The sequence below is a fragment of the Trachypithecus francoisi genome, unplaced genomic scaffold (genome assembly GCF_009764315.1).
Source record: "Trachypithecus francoisi isolate TF-2019V2 unplaced genomic scaffold, Tfra_2.0 Lachesis_group0, whole genome shotgun sequence".
In the NCBI taxonomy this organism is placed as follows: Eukaryota; Metazoa; Chordata; class Mammalia; order Primates; family Cercopithecidae; genus Trachypithecus; species Trachypithecus francoisi.
The window spans coordinates 45,934,690-45,951,104 of NW_022681453.1; the positions used below are offsets into that span (position 1 = coordinate 45,934,690).

Sequence of the window (16,415 nt, forward strand, 5' to 3'; positions counted from 1 at the left end):
TTTTAATAGGAAATTAGGTTGTGAATGGAAAATGCTACAATGTAGATATGAAAGGTATTCCCTCGTACCCTCCAAATGCATAAGGAGTTTTCTTTCTTTTTTTTTTTTTTGAGACGGAGTCTCGCTCTGTCGCCCAGGCTGGAGTGCAGAGCCACTGCGCCCGGCCAGGAGTTTTCTAATGAGACTGAAAGTAGTAGCTGCTAAAAGCAAAGTCATCTTATCTATTGTCTGAGATGAATTACCTTAAAAACACTGGACCCTGATCTCATTAGTATACATTGCATATATTGAAACATCATTATGTATCTCCTGAATATGCATGATTATGATTTGTCAATTAAAGAAAATGCAATGAATTTTAAAAACATTGTAGAAGGGTTTAAAAAGTGAAGAAATAGGTAGCTTCTGTCACTAGCACTATTTAGAGGGATTGATGAACTATTTTGAGAAGGTTGGGAGAGGAGTATATGAAAAATGAAAAGTCACATCTGGAAGCAGGCATGTAGTATCACATCCAAAGGACACTGTACATACAGGGTCTAGTACAGTTAGTTTAAAATAATCTTCAGACCTCTGAAATAGGATAATACACCAGTTAAAAGTGGTCTCATGACTAGAAAGTGTATTTTTTTTTCTTCCAGGTCAGTTAGTGTGTCTGAAAGTGAGCAGATAGAATGTTCAAGGAGACAGACTCACTTATTTTTGGTTATAGAATGGGTAGGGCTTGGGCCAAAGAATCTAGCTCATAGAGTCAAGTTTAGTCATTTGTTGATTTACAGGAAGCACAACGAGAGAAGAGTAGTTGAAACAGTATAGGTTGGGCAAAGAATTAAATGGTGGGATAAAATGGGTCTTGGTAAAATATGTAAATGAGATTAAATGAGCTGGAAAGAAATCAACCAAACAGAAATTTCAAGTGCTGAAGATAATCGAGTGGGTAATGGTTGTCCCATTATGTGGTGGCTTCAGTTTTCAGTCATAGTACCACAATGCCTCTTGCCATAGACCTTTTCTTTAAAATAAACAAGGAATATTCTTATGCCTTATTTTCTACATAATGAATGTTTTTATTGATTTCAGATTTTTTTTCAAGATTCCTATAGAGGGATTTTGAATAATTTTCAATTCCTGCTTTAGCCAGGATGTCTGCCAGAAATTGATGTAAAGCAGTGCATGGATTTTAAAATAAGAAAGCTCTTAGTATTTCCTTATCCACTTCCAGTGCTTTGTGCATTGCTCCAAAATATTGCTGTGTTCAATATGGGTTTTGACAGGTCGGAGTTAGCTCAAGTGGTTACCTCCTCATGCCGGATTTTCTATCTGTTCAATATGGATTTTGGGTCTTATATAGAGAAGATGGCTCATTTGATCGAATAAAATTTCATCTAATTGCCCCCTTATAATTTAACTTTTCTTTGTGGAAATCATATTCATTTCTGTGTGATCAATTACAAATATAAAGATTTAATTTCATGAGAATTACTGCTCCTTCAATTAATAGACTAGAGAAGAAGAGAGAGATTCTACATTTTCCCTTAAATGGCATAGCTAATTAATAGCGAAATGTGACTAGAACCCAGATTTTCTGAATCATGGCCTCAGTGTTATTTCTCCTAGGAAGAGCAGCTAGAGTACTTGTAGTTAAACAAAATTAGACTAAAATTTCAGCTGTCATCCATATTTCAGCTGTCATCCATATTAGCAAGTTATTTATGCTGTAAGCCTCTTATTTTTTAATCTATAAAATGAAGTTAATAATAGCATTTCTATAGCACTGTGGGATGACTGTAGTTAACAATAATATATAGTTTCACATAGCTAGAGGGAGGATATTGAATGTTCCCAACACAATGAAATGATAAATGTTCAGGACGATGCATATGATAATTACCCTGATCTGATCACTACACATTACATATATGGAAACATCACTATGTGGGAAATAATCAAACTGTTTTGGAACCCTTGCGCGTGAAGGAATTTGCATTTTGTCACACTAGTTGCATGCTCATTTGGTTTTGGACTGCATTATGCATATTTAAAACATACTAAATGTTATCCCTCAAAGAATGTGTTATAACTCCTATAATCTTAACAGTCCTGAATGTAGATAAAAGTAGACAGTGATCATGGAATCCAGAACATACTATCCAATGATCAATATAATACCTAGTAATTTAAAGTAGACCCTTTTACTGATTTTGCTCTAGTTCTAGTTAATGAAGAAAAGAAGAGATCATTTTAAAGGAATAATTAGTAAAGACACCTGCAAATTTTATGCATAAGTCTGAGTAAGAGAAATTCTGCTGATAATGCTAATATTATATTGTCACCTATGTACATAGTGTCATATCTAGATATTTTAAAAGTTCCAAATAAGAACATCCTTCTTTTTACTATAGAAAAGAAGCTAATACAAAACCGATTATCTGACCAATTATTAAAATGCATCCTCTGTCCTATAAGCTCTGTTGTTAATTTCCTGATACACCTTGAATATGACACAGGCAATTGGTAATAGCATCAATTAACATTTGGGAAGTTCAGCATGGCCACCTAGGATATTAAATATTTGCTGCAGGAATGCTAATGAAATCCACTGATGTTATATTCCCAAGGTATTGTTTACTAATAACAGCAAAGCTAAAGGTTACCAAGTAAATGAAAGAAGATCTACTTAAAGCTGTTTTCTTCAATTATTCTAATTTTTGTGTTCTCATTTTGGTTCTAAGTTTTCTCACCTGCATTTGAAGTCAGAGTCTGGAAACAGGGCTTTCAGGGATGCATCACTAATGTCCTTTAGGAAATATGTCTTTGCATAATCAAAGTCATTGAGGAGACTTTTATAAGAAAATGAAAAGAATGAATTTGCCTTTCCCTTCGTTTTTTGTTTTTTTGTTTTGTTTTGTTTTTTTCTAGAGCCATTGCCATTTCTGTATTTGGATAGGAGAGAAATGAAGCATTGTTATTTAATTTAGCCCTTATTATAACATATTATGTAGTTTCTTCTCTTAGAGTGGCATGTTGCCAAAAGCAAGATGTTTTATTTTTAAAAGTTAATTTAATATTACTTTTTTTTTTTAAATTCACAATACATTACGTAGGTAGATTTTATATTTTTCTGTACATTACACACCACCGATTATATTAGAGAATAATGTTGGTGTAGTTTTATTGAAGCCATGTCATGAAACATAAGTATTATAAAGAGAAGGCTGTTTTCCCGTTTCAATCGGTTGTCTAGTTGATGTGTTTATATTTCATTGAATTTTTTTTATATACTGAAAAACAGCTGTTAGGAAAGTCAGAACATCAAACTCAGTTTCATTGATTTAATTTTATTTATTTAACTTTAGGTTAATTCAAATCAATAGTGTGTATGTATTTCACTGTAACCTGTGATGATTTCTGCTCAAACTATACATTCACATTTACAGGAATCAGGATATTGCCAGATACACACTGATTTAATGAATGAAGACATTGCAGATATTAGAAACAACAGTCTCTAATGAAATGATTGAATTTATTTTTCCCTCCAACATAGTTGAGTGGTGAAAGTATACTCTTGATAAAGTTTTTTATTATAATGTATTAAGTCCAGTAGGAAATAAAATGGACTTCATTTTCAAATGGATCTTCAGCAAAGCATTTAGGTTTTTAAATCACCTTTATTACATTTTTATGTATCTCTTTTTTGGGATCCTATTGCTTTATTAATATATAACGTTTTTGATATTTCTAAACATGTTTCCAAAAATCTGAATTTACATATTGATAAAAGTAAAAAATAGTCTTCTCTGTCACTATGTTCTTTTTGCACTTCCATTGACTATGTTCCATACATGAATAAGAAAAAGAAAAAAATTAGAAGATATTTATTGGAAAGCAAAGGTAACTCTTACTACTATTTCATAGACCATCTCTTTGATTTTACAGGTTAATATGTCCTGTCTGGGGGAGTTAAAATGTAAATTTAATATGGCTAATTATTTAGACTCCTGTCTACTATGAAACTTAACTCACATACTAAGAAAGGTGATATAAATGCTGAATCCCTTTAAGTACCTCTTGGCTTGATGATGATATTTGATGATCCACTGATTTGTCTTCCAAAACACTGTAACATTTGGTTCTTTCTGAAGTCATCAATATTATTGTTGTCGAAAGACGTCAGAAAGCCAGATTGTCTCCCAAATTATTTAATACTTCTTTGCTTTTCGGTATGTTTTCTTATTTAGTCTTTAAATAAATTCTTAGTCTTTAAAGCTGATTTTTATTTTATTTTTTACCTTTTAGAGACTATCATATTCACAAAAGAATAGCGGTAATACATGCAAAGCACAATGAAAAAACCCATATTAAGTAGTTGTATGATTAGTTTCAGGAATATAAATGACCACTGCAAATAGTTTAGGAGCCAAAGAGCATTCTTGGAATCTAGAATTAGTAGTTTCATTTTTTTTCAATTGCATTGGAATTGGTCAAGGTAACTAGATAATCCTAAATCCCCAGTCTACTTTGTGCTGTGTAATTATTCTAATCATATTGAAGAACTTTGTGTATTTGTCAGCATTTTACAAAGAGTGTGAATGACTTCTATTCCTGCTACCTTATTTTTCTGTTCATGAGAATGAACAGTGACTTTATATCACATAAAAGTGGCCTTATAGCCTTTTAAAACGTTTATTTTTGACAGGAGTGGATGGTATGGTATTTATGAGAGCTGAGACCAGAATTAAAAAGGTGTAACACATTGTTTTAGTGAACAAAACAAAAGAACAAATATTCTGCCACACGATTTATACCATAATTCTAAAATTTTCTTTATCCTTTTATAAATTTAACAGCTAAAGAAGTCTGCTGACTAATTTTTCTTAATGAAATTATTTTATTGAAACAATATAACTTCCTACTACTACTACTACTAATCTCCTCTTTATTAGAATCAGTTTGGTCATATTGAGCCACGATTATTTTTTCTCTTTTTTTTTTTAATTGACACAGAGTCACACTCTGTCACCCAGGCTGGAGGGCAGTGGTGCCATCTCGGCTCACTGCAGCCTCAACCTCTCCTGAACTTAATTTATCCTCCCGCCTAAGCCTTCATAATTGCTGGTATTACTGGCATGAGCCACTGCATCTGCTCAAGATTTCTTACTAATTTAACATTTTCAATTATTTCTGCATAGTTGATAGGTGTCCTATTACTTTCTGATTTTTTTTAATTCATTCTTTTTGTTTATTATACTTTAAGTTCTGGGATACATGTGCAGAACATACAGGTTTGTTACATAGGTATACACATACCATGGTGGTGTGCTGCACCCATCAACCCAACATCTACATTGGGTATTTCTCCTAATGCTATCCCTCCCCTAGACCCCCCACCCTGCTACAGGCCCTGGTGTGTGATGTTCCCCTCCCTATGTCCATGTGTTCTCACTGTTCAACTCCCACTTATGAGTGAGAACATGCGGTATTGGGTTTTCTGTTCCTGTGCTAGTTTGCTGAGAATGATGATTCCCAGCTTCATCCATGTCCCTGCAAAGGACATGAACTCATCCTTTTTTAATGGCTGCATAGTATTCCATAGTGTATATGTGCCACATTTCCTTTATCCAGTCTATCATTGATGGGCATATGGGTTGGTTCCAAGTCTTTGTTATTGTGAACAGTGCTGCAATAGACATACATGTGCATGTGTCATTATAGTAGAATAATTTATAATCCTTTGGGTATATATCCAGTAATGGAATTATTGGATCAAACAGTATTTCTGGTTGTAGATCCTTGAGGAATCCCCACACTATCTTCTACAATGGTTGAACTAATTTACAGTCCCACTAACAGTGTAAAAGCGTTCCTGTTTCTCCACATCCTCTCCAGCATTTCTTGTTTCCTGACTTTTTAATGATCTCTAATCTAACTGGCGTGAGATGGTATCTCATTGTGGTTTTGATTTGCATTTCTCTAATGACCAGGGATGATGAGCGTTTTTTCGTATGTTTCTTGGCTGCATAAATGTCTTCTTTTGAGAAGTGTTTGTTCATATCATTTGCCCACTTTTTGATGGGGTTGTTTTTTCTTGAAAATTTCTTTAAATTCCTTGTGGCTTCTGGGTATGAGCCCTTTGTCAGATGGATGGATTGCAAAAATGTTCTCCCATTCTGTAGGTTGCCTGTTCACTCTGATGATAGTTTCTTTTGCTGTGAGGAAGCTCTTTAATTTAATTAGATCCAATTTGTCAATCTTGGCTTTTGTTGCCCTTGCTTTTGATGTTTTAGTCATGAAGTCTTTGCCCATGCCTATGTCCTAAATGGTATTGCCTAGGTTTTCTTCTGTGGTTTTTATGGTTTTAGGGCTTAGGTTTAAGTCTTTAATTCAGCTTGAGTTAATTTTTGTATAAGGTGTAAAGAAGGGTTCCAGTTTCAGTTTTTTGCCTATGGCTAGCCAGTTTTCCCAACACCATTTATTAAATAGGGAATCCTTTCTCCATTGCTTGTTTTTGTCAGGTTAGTCAAGGATCAGATGGCTGTAGATGTGAGGCATTATTTCTGAGGCCTCTGTCCTGTTCCATATGTCTATATATCTGTTTTGGTACCAGTACCATGCTTTTTTGGTTACTGTAGCCTTGTTGTATAGTTTGAAGTCAGATAGCTTGATGCCTCCAGCCTTGTTCTGTGGAAGTTGCAGTGAGCTGAGAATGCGCCATTACACTCCACCCTGGTCAATAGAGTGAGAGTCCATCTCAAAATAAATAACTAAATAACTCAGGAAACAACAGATGCTGGAGAGAATGTGAAGAAATAGGAATGCTTTTACACTGTTGGTGGGAGTGTAAATTAGTTCAACCATTGTGGAAGACAGTGTGGCGATTTCTCAAGGATCTAGAACCAGAAACACCATTTGACCCAGCAATCCCATTACTGGGTGTATACCCAAAGCATTATAAATCATTCTACTGTAAAGACACATGCACATGTATGTTTATTGCAGCACTGTTTGCAATAGTAAAAACTTGGAACCAACTCAGATGCCCATCAGTGATAGACTGGACTTTCTGATCTTTTGATTTTAGAAGTTTCATTGAAAATTAGCAGAGATTTTCTTATTTTTTCTGTCTCAGTATGCATTTAGGAAATTACTTCCTAATAAGTAAGAAGTATGTCTAGATAGTTGTTGGATGAAATATTTTAGCATTAAGTATTGCTTAAGAAAACAACTGGATAATGGTTTCCTACCTTTTTAATAATCTGATCCTGCTAGATGCACTGTGTTTTCTCATGTTTATGAACCTACCACACATAATATAATTGACTCTGAACTTCCTGAATTGCAAATCCTGTATTCAGTAATTTCATTCATGCAGCCTATTTCTCAATTTATTTCTGGGAACTCTAATCTTTTGCTTCACAGATACTTTGAACTGGCATCTTATGTCTTAGCCTGAGTTCCTAACCTTTTTATATTTTATTTTTTGTTATTTGTATTATTTATATATTGATTTCTTATTTCTCTCCCATTGAAATGTAAGATTTATCAGGGCAGAAAACTTTTCTATCTTGTCCACCAGTGTTTCTCAGGCACTTAGAGCACTGTGTGGCCTAGGGGGGATTGATTGTGTACTCTTACATTGTTCTTTTTCATTTATTATTTCATTTGTTTCTTACAACCTTATGAGTCATAAGTGCTATTCTGCAAGTAAGAAGGAAAAAGACAAACAGAGGTTAAACAATGTACCCAAAGCTATATTGCTCTAGTAATGGGTTATTTAGTGATTTTTTTTTTTTTTTGATCTGTAAATTTCAGGCCATTTGTCTTCAGAACTCATGGTTTTAGCCACACCTCTCCACATATTCCCTTCTCCCCAGCATCTTTATGGCACCTGGCTATACATCTGCTTTTGCTCATAAGCCTAGGTTTTGGGTGGTCAGTCTGTGAACGTAAATAAGGAGTCTGCTAACCAATCAGCAAGGAGGAAGGGAGAAATCAGTGGAAATCATCACTAATGTTGAAGATAATAAACATTTTGGACAATGCCTGACATTTTATAAAGAGCTTTTCATAGGAATTCTTATTTAGTTATTCTCATGTTACAAGTTGGGAAAACTAATCTCAGAGTTGCAAATGTTAAGTGCCAAAGGCAACGCAGCCAAAAGTCTATAGCTGGTGCATTAGTCCGTTTTCACATTGCTGATAAAGACATACCCAAGACTGGGTAATTTATAAAGAAAAAAGAGGCTTAATGGACTCAACAGTTCCATGTGTCTGGAGAGGCCTGATAATCATGGTGGAAGGCAAAAGGCACATCTTACATGGCTGCAGGCAAGAGACAATGAGCGCCAAGCAAAAGGGGAATCCCTTGTAAAACCATCAGATCTCGTGAGATGTATTCACAACCACGAGAATAGTATGGGGCAAACCACCCCCATGATTCAATTTTCTCCCACCAAGTCCCTCCCACAACATGTGGGAATTATGGGAGCTACAATTCAAGATGAGATTTGGGCAGGGGACGCAGCCATACCCTATCAGCTGGTGAGTGAGCAGCAGACCTGGGGTTCATATCCTCGTATCTTTGCATTCCTTCCCATCCACTGCCTTGTGGGAAGAGCAGATAGTTGTCCCCTTCCCACTCTTCTTTGTTTTGTGTTTCCACTGTTGATGTTAATGTCATTCTTTGTTATTTTCAAGATTTTTTAGTCACTGAGCTTTCCCATGATTTTCACAGGTCATTGGGATTTTGTATTGTTTTATGAAATATACACTGAAATAAGATCCTTGGCTCCAATATGGTTTTGTATAATTTAGAGAGCTTGTGGGCACCATTTTTCTTTCCCAAGAATGGGGATAGCAGTTCTTTTACCTTCTACCACATAATGTAGCTGTAGGATGAAATCCTGTAGCTGAAGTTTATCAACTCCAGCCCATTGATATTTTGGGCCAGGTGATTGTTTGTTGTAGGAGACTGTCCTGCTCATTGTAGGAAGTTCAGCACCTATCATGGCCTCTACCCTGTGGCACCTACCCAGTTGTGATAACCAAAAATGTTTTCAGGCATTGTCATTTTTTTCCGGCTTCCTGGGGATGTAACATTGCTCATGGTTGAGAACCTCCGGATTAAATTAAGATAATAAATGTGAAAATATGTTGTACATTTTAAGACACTTTTCAAATTCAAGGTGTTATTAGGATGAGCTTTAAGAACAATAAAAAAAAATCCTTGTGGCAGATGAGGTAAGCAGCAGAAGGGAAAACAGGGTATAGACATTAAGGATTAGAGTTGGCTGTCTCCCGTTATAGTCTTGTGAAAGCTCACTCATATGGATTCCTGCTATAAATTTCTTGCTTTTGCATTATTCCAAGCAAATATTTAATACAGTGTTACCTGCTAATAGAACTCCCCATTACAGATTTAAGTTTTCTCTTCTTTTATTTTTATTTTATTTATTTATTTTTTGAGATGGAGTCTCACTCTCTGTCATCCAGGCTGGAGTGCAGTGGTGCGATCTCGGCTCACTGTAACCTCTGCCTCACAGTTTCCAGTGATTCTCCTGCCTCAGCCTCCTAAGTAGTTGGGATTACAAGTGCCCGCCACCATGCTTGGCTAATTTTTTGCATTTTTAAAGTAGAGACGAGATTTCACCACGTTGGCCAGGCTGGTCTCAAATTCCTGATCTCAAGTGATCTGACTGCCTCAGCCTCCCAAAGTGCTAGGATTACAGGTGTGAGCCACTGCACCCAGAGTAAGTTTTCATTTCTTTATGAAATACTGTACAGCATATTCACTACCATATGATGAATAATTAAAAACTAAATTACAATTGTCAAAATAAGTGAACACACCACATTTGGAGGTAAAAAAATTCCTAATTTTTTTCCCATGTAGTTTATTGCATACTATTCTTATTTGTGGTATTTGGTGTTACGTAGTTACTCAAAGTTGTTAGAGAATTTGTACTGTATTTGTTTTGTTGAACTGAAATCATAGAACCTACCAATTAAATTTAAAACAATTTCATACACGTTGGTTTCTCTACTACAGAGTAAAATTCTCAAAGTCCCATGAGGTATCCTTGTCTTAATGGCATGGATATGTTACTGCATGTGCTCTTATTGTCCAGCCAGCTGGTATTGATATATAAGATTTTATTAAATAACGCCTTATACATTATTTATGTGATAGGCTTTGGTGATGGGGCTTTGAGAAAGCTGTCTGGAAGAAGGAAGTGAGCATTCTCTATGTTAATAACTTTCTACTATTTTATTTTAATGTATCTTGCTACATTTACCATCTGGGATAGAAGCTTCTGCATCGACCATTAGCTATCAACACCAACTATTCCAGGCTGCAGAATTTCAGTCTGAAACAGTTCTAAAATGCCATGGAATAGTGAAGGCCCGCTTGGTTCACTGTGCTTTCCTCTAAGTGGAGTATTGCCCAGATGTGGAAGTTAGATGTTGAATTTTCAGACAGAACTGTCTACCTTGATAATGACTGGGTACCTTCCATTTGTACTACTTTTTATTATTGTCAGAACTGATCAAATAAATCTGCCTGAGTATCTGTGTGTGGGATGCATGTTGAAAGCGATTTTATTTTTGCCCAGTAAGTCCCCAAATACTGTCGTCTTCCTTTTGCTTTCCCTCTCCCATCTTCAGTGCCTTTTTGCAACTTGCCTCACAAATCACATTGACTCTACTTATTACCCAGGCTTTTCTCCAGCTGGTAAAATGGATTTTTTTTTTTCCTCAGCCAGATTCAGAGTTTTCCCTTTTCTTATTCCCTGTATGTTTCCCTTCACTTTTAATGTGAATATTGCAAATATATTTCTAAACCCTTCTGCACAACACTTTCCATTTATGGAAAACTCACACTGTATAAAGTAATGAGAGGAGATATCTAGAATGTGTCTTCCATTGTCTGCTCTGTATCTCCAGCTGGACCAGTTTTTCCAGATAATTTCTCCTTTCTGTCCAACTTTATCTGCATCTAGATTCAGAGAGGTAAAAGCATTTCTTTCTTTCTTTCCCTCCCTCCCTCCCTCCCTCCCTTCCTTCCTTCCTTCCTTCCTTTGCATATTCTTTCTCTACTGCAGACTTCACTGACTGATGAAACACTGCCAGAGCCCACTTGGACTTCTTCGCAACTTTACTTAAGGGAATAAAAGCTCTCATGCTGAGGTAAGCCAAAAAGCCCATGTAGGTTCTCACTAAAAAGAAGAGTGGATTTTATGAGCTCAGGCCTGTCTTACAATCTCTCTGTGCCGTGTTCTTACATGTACCATGATAATTAACCATCTGTCCTTTTTCTGCCCAGTGGATTTTTGAGGTTCACAAATGTGAGATACACAAAGATGTGAGATAAACTTGCAGTTCTATGTTTTTTGTTGTTGTTCTACAAATATGCATTTTTCCTTCACAATTGTTACTGGTAACTATCCTATCAGACTCAAGATGACTTTAAATAATACTTTTTTTATACTATGCTTAGTTAGGGTTAGACTTGGCTGCAAGAAACAGAAAATTCATAAGAGCAGAAGCTTAAATGAGATACAGCTATATTTTTCTCTTTGAATTAAAACTTGAGATAGGCATTCCAAAGCTGCTGTAGTGTTCCATGATGTCAGGGATCCAGGATTTGTCAGGCATAGCTTTTGTCATAAGGACAATGTGTTATAGTCACATTCCGAGCAGAATGTGAAAAGGTACAATTACTTCCTTGTAAGGAAACTTCCCAGTCGTTGTGGTACAACTGCACTGGTTAATCCTATGGATCAGTGCTTAGTCATATGGCCCTGTGTGACTGCAAAAAAGACTGGAAGATACAGTCCTTTTCCTTGTGGCCATATGTCCAGCTAAAATTTATGTCTTATAAGAAGAGAAAGATTAGCAGTATTTTGCTCCCAAACATTAATTTTAATATGTCCTATATTTTAAAACACTGTTGCTGAGTAGACTGTGAACTACATGTGGGCAAGGACTGTGTATAATAAAAAATATTATGTTGTTAGCTCTTAACACTCTCACAAAAATAATGAATAAATACTCACTGAAAATATACATGGAGAGATGGTATTTTTATCATGTGAAATATGACTCAAAATGAGACTGATTTTTTTACATTTTACAACAAATGCACCCAACCATTATTTAGTCGTTCAATAATCACTGAACATATTATATGCTGATTCGTTAAAGTGCCATTTTTCTTTTTTTAATTAAAAATCTTAAATTGATTATAATAGTTTTACATATTCTTGGAGTGCATATGATATTTTGGTATCTGTATACAATGTAGTAATGATCAAATTAGAGTAATTGGGATATCTATTACCTCAAACATTTATTTTTTCTTTGTGTTGGGAATACTGCAAATCTTCTCTTCTAGCTATTTTCAAATATACAATAAATTACTGTTAATTATAATTTCCCTATTGTAGAGTCAAGTATTAGAACTTATTTCTTCTATCTGACTATATTTTTATGCCTTTAACTAACTTATCTTCATCTGCCTCTGCTTTCCTTTCCAAGCCTCTGGTAACCATCATCCTACTCTCTACCTCCATGAAATCTACTTTTTTAGTTGCCATATATGAGTGAAAACATGTGTTGTCTTTTTGTGCCTGGCTTATTTCACTTAACATAATGACCTCCAGTTTCCTGTTGGAGCAAATGACAGAATTTCATTCTGCCTTATGGCCAAAAAATATTCCATTGTGTATATCTATACTACATTTTATCTATCCATTCATTTCTTAATGGACACTAAGATTAATTCCCTATCTTGGTTATTATGAATAGTGCTGCAGTAAACATGGCAGTGCGGATATCTGTTCCATATACTAATTTTCTTTCTTTTGGATATACACCTAGCAATGACATTGCTGGATCATATGGTAATTCTATTTGTAGTTTTTTGAGGAAACTCCTTACTTTTTTTCAATAGTGGCTGTGCTACTTTTACCTTCCCACAGTGTATAAGCTTTCCCCTTTCTCTGCATTCTTGCCAGTATGTGTTTTATTGTCTTTTTGATAATAGCCATTCTAAGTGGGGTGAGGTTATTTCTCACTGTGTTTTTTACTTGCACTTTTCTTGATGGTTAGTGACGTTGAAAATTTTTTAATATACCCGTTGGCCATTTGTTTGTCTTCTTTTAAAAAATGTCTGTTAGGATCCTTTGCGTATTTTTTAATGACATTATTTGTTTTGTTTTGTTTTTGCTATTGAGTTGTTTGGGTTTCTCATGTATTCTGGTAATTAACCTCTTTTCATATGGAAAGTTTGCAAATGTTACCTCCTGTTTTGTAGGTTGTCTCTTCACTTTGTTAATTGTTTGCAGTACGGAAGCTTAAAATGCTTAATGTAGCTTCATGCAATCCAATGTGTCTATTTTTGGTTTTTCGTTTTTGTTGCCTGTGCTTTTGAGGCCTTACCTCAAAAATCTTTTTTGAGACCAATATTCTGTATCATTTCCTCTGGTGGTTTCATAGTTTCAGGTCTTACGTTTCAGTCTTTAATCCATTTTGAGTTAATTTTTTTATGTGGTGAAAGATGAGAATCTAGTTTCTTTTTCCTGTATATAGATGTCCAGTTTTCCCAACACCATTTTTAAAATTGATTTTTTATTTCAGTAGGTTTTGGGGGAACAGGTGGTATTTTGTTACATGAATAAGTTCTTTAGTGTTGATTTCTGAGATTTTGGTGCCGCCATCACCCAGGCAGTGTACACCATATCCAATGTGTAATCTTTTATCCCTCACCCAGCTCGCACCCTTTCCCGTGAGTCCCCAAAGTCCATTGTATCCTTCTTATGTCTTTGCGCCCCCATAGCTTAGCTCTCACTTATGAGTGAAAACATACCATGTTTGGTTTTCCGTTTCTGAGTTACTTCACATAGAATAATAGTCTCCAGTTCCATCCAGGTTGCTGTGAATACCATTATTTCGTTCCTTTTTATGGTTGAGTAATATTCCATGGTGTATATAACACATTTTCTTTATCCACTCATTGATTGACAAGCATTTGGGCTGGTTCTGTAATTTTGCAATTGCACATTGTGTCAGCACTATTTTTAAATGAGACTACATGCTCTTGGAGCTTTTGCTAAAAATCAGTTGGCTATAAGTACATGGATTTATTTCTCAGTTCTCTGTTTTGTTCCATTGGTCCATGTGTCTGTTTTTATGCCATTATCATGTTGTTTGTGTTGCTATGACTTTGTAATATAATTTGAAATCACATAGTATGATGCCTCTGCCACCAGCTTTATTCTTTTTGCTCAGAATTGCTTTAATTATTCAAGGTCTTTTGTGGTTTTATACAAATTTTGGGATTGTATTTTCCGTTTTTGTAAAGAATGCCATTGGTATTTTGATAAGCATTGCAATCAGTCTGTTGATTGCTTTGGGTATTATAAATATTTTGGAAATGTTAATTCTTCTAATTCATAAACATGGGATATTTCTTCATTTTTTATGTCCTTTTCCATTTTCCTCATCAGTGTTTTATATATATATATATATATATACATTTTGTGTGTGTGTGTGTGGAGATCTTCCATGTCTTTGATTAAATGTTTTCCTAGAATTTTTTTTTTGTAGCTATTGTAAATAGGAGTGCTTTCTTGATTTCTTTTTCAGGTTGATCCCTGCTAGTGTACTGACATGCTGCTGATTTTTGTATGTTGATTTTGTATTCTGCAACTTTATTGAATTTGTGTATCTGATTTAAGAGTTTTTTTTGCGGAGTCTTTAGATTTCCTAAAATAGAAAATCATGTATCTGAAAACAAGAATAATTTGACTTGCTTTTCAATTTGGATGTCCTTTCTTTCTTTCTCTTTCCTAATAGCTCTGTCTGGGACTGCCAGTACTGTGTTGAATGGAAGTGGTGAATGTGGGCATCTTTGTCTTCTTCTAGATCTTGCTGGAAAGACTTTCAGTTTTACCCCATTCAGTATGATGTTAGCTGTGAGTTTGTCATATATGGCCTTTATCATGTTGAGGAATGTTCCTTTTATACCAAATTTGTTGACAGTTTTCATCATGAGGGCTGTTGAATTTTATTTCATGCACAAGTGTTGTTTTTCTTATAGTGGCTTCTTTAAATATTTATCAAGGCATGTTTTGGATTTCTCCTTAAAAATGAGTCTCAGACTTAAGTTTCAAAACACCTATGGAAATAGTTCTCTTTATGACTAATTTTGCTCTTTAAGCCTACTTTTCTTCATTTATCAGAGAAGTTATCTTGCTCTGATAATTTTTTAACTCTTCCTAAAAATCAAATCTCCCCTCAACAGGATGGAGATTTGGTCCTGTTGGGGGATTTTTAAGTAAGGGCTGTTAGCTGTGATTGAGGTGCCTGTATATCTGAGACAAGGAGCCTTAATGAACTAGGATCAAATTCATTAAAAGTTTCATTTTTTGAGCACTGCCATTGAAGAATTTATAATGGCTTCTATGCAAACCAATTCATTGGTAAGGAACAGCATTGCTATTTTGAGCATTTTAGAAATACCACAATATTGGAGTCTTCTCAGAAGGATCTCTGAAAAGTTCTGGGAAGGTGACAGTCAACAGCAGAATAGCAGCTGCCACCACAGTCAAGCAGTTGGTTTGCTTCGCTTGGAATTTTTAGACATCAAAGGAGTATGGCTTCTCCAATACTAAAACCAATGACAGAATTGCAAAAATTATTTTTATTGCTCTACAAATATGAGCAAACATTACTGTGATTCAATTTATTTTTATAGAATTTTACAGAGAATCAAATTAAGAATGAAAAGCATTTTTTGGCATAGATATGTCTTGTAAAGAAAGAAAGATGGTGCCAGGGGAATTTTCCTTTCAAATATGTAAAGAACTTCTAATGAGTGAACTTTGCCTGTGTCGGAAAGATAGCATTCAGCTCCTTTCCTGGTTTGTGTGCCAACTTACGACTGTTGTGTGTAGAAATTTAGTGTCAGCCACTGAAAGAACCATTTCCTAAGGTGATACTGCTTTTTACTCAAGGAATAAGTAGGTTCCCTTTGAATTGACCTGTGTGTGTTTGGAAAACAAGCATAAATATCTCCTCTTCTCATAGGAAGAACACTATTTCAAAGAGCCATTTTCTTTCCTAACAAAGAAATTCATACTGCAGACAAATCAGCAATTTCCCAGCTGGTTTCTGAAATCCTGAAATGATGTATACAAATCAAAGCAGGAGAGATTCATTTGGAATGAAAGGAATGTTTGAATTGCATCCCAATTTCTAATAGAATTTTGTTTCACGGTTCTACAGTATTATAAACATGTCATGTCTGTTATACATGACAATCATATCTCATCTGTGACTCATGAACTTTATAAGAAAGTTACAGTTTGAAAGCATAGAATTGCAGGATTGGATGGAACAATATCTTCTAAGCT

The 16,415-nt window shown here is 35.0% G+C and overlaps 1 protein-coding gene across 3 annotated transcripts in view; it reads left to right on the forward strand.

Moving 5' to 3' along the window:
- The window catches only part of CNTN4 (contactin 4), a 1,029,443-nt gene that overhangs the window by 172,827 nt on the left and 840,201 nt on the right, over window positions 1-16,415 (forward strand). The window contains exon 1 of one of the 3 annotated variants that reach the window (XM_033210482.1): window positions 11,103-11,187. The exons of the other annotated variants lie outside the window; for them this stretch is intronic. The gene's annotated coding sequence lies outside the window, so the exon portion shown is untranslated. Of the gene's footprint in view, window positions 1-11,102; window positions 11,188-16,415 lie in introns of those variants that run through there. 3 annotated transcript variants of the gene reach the window in all.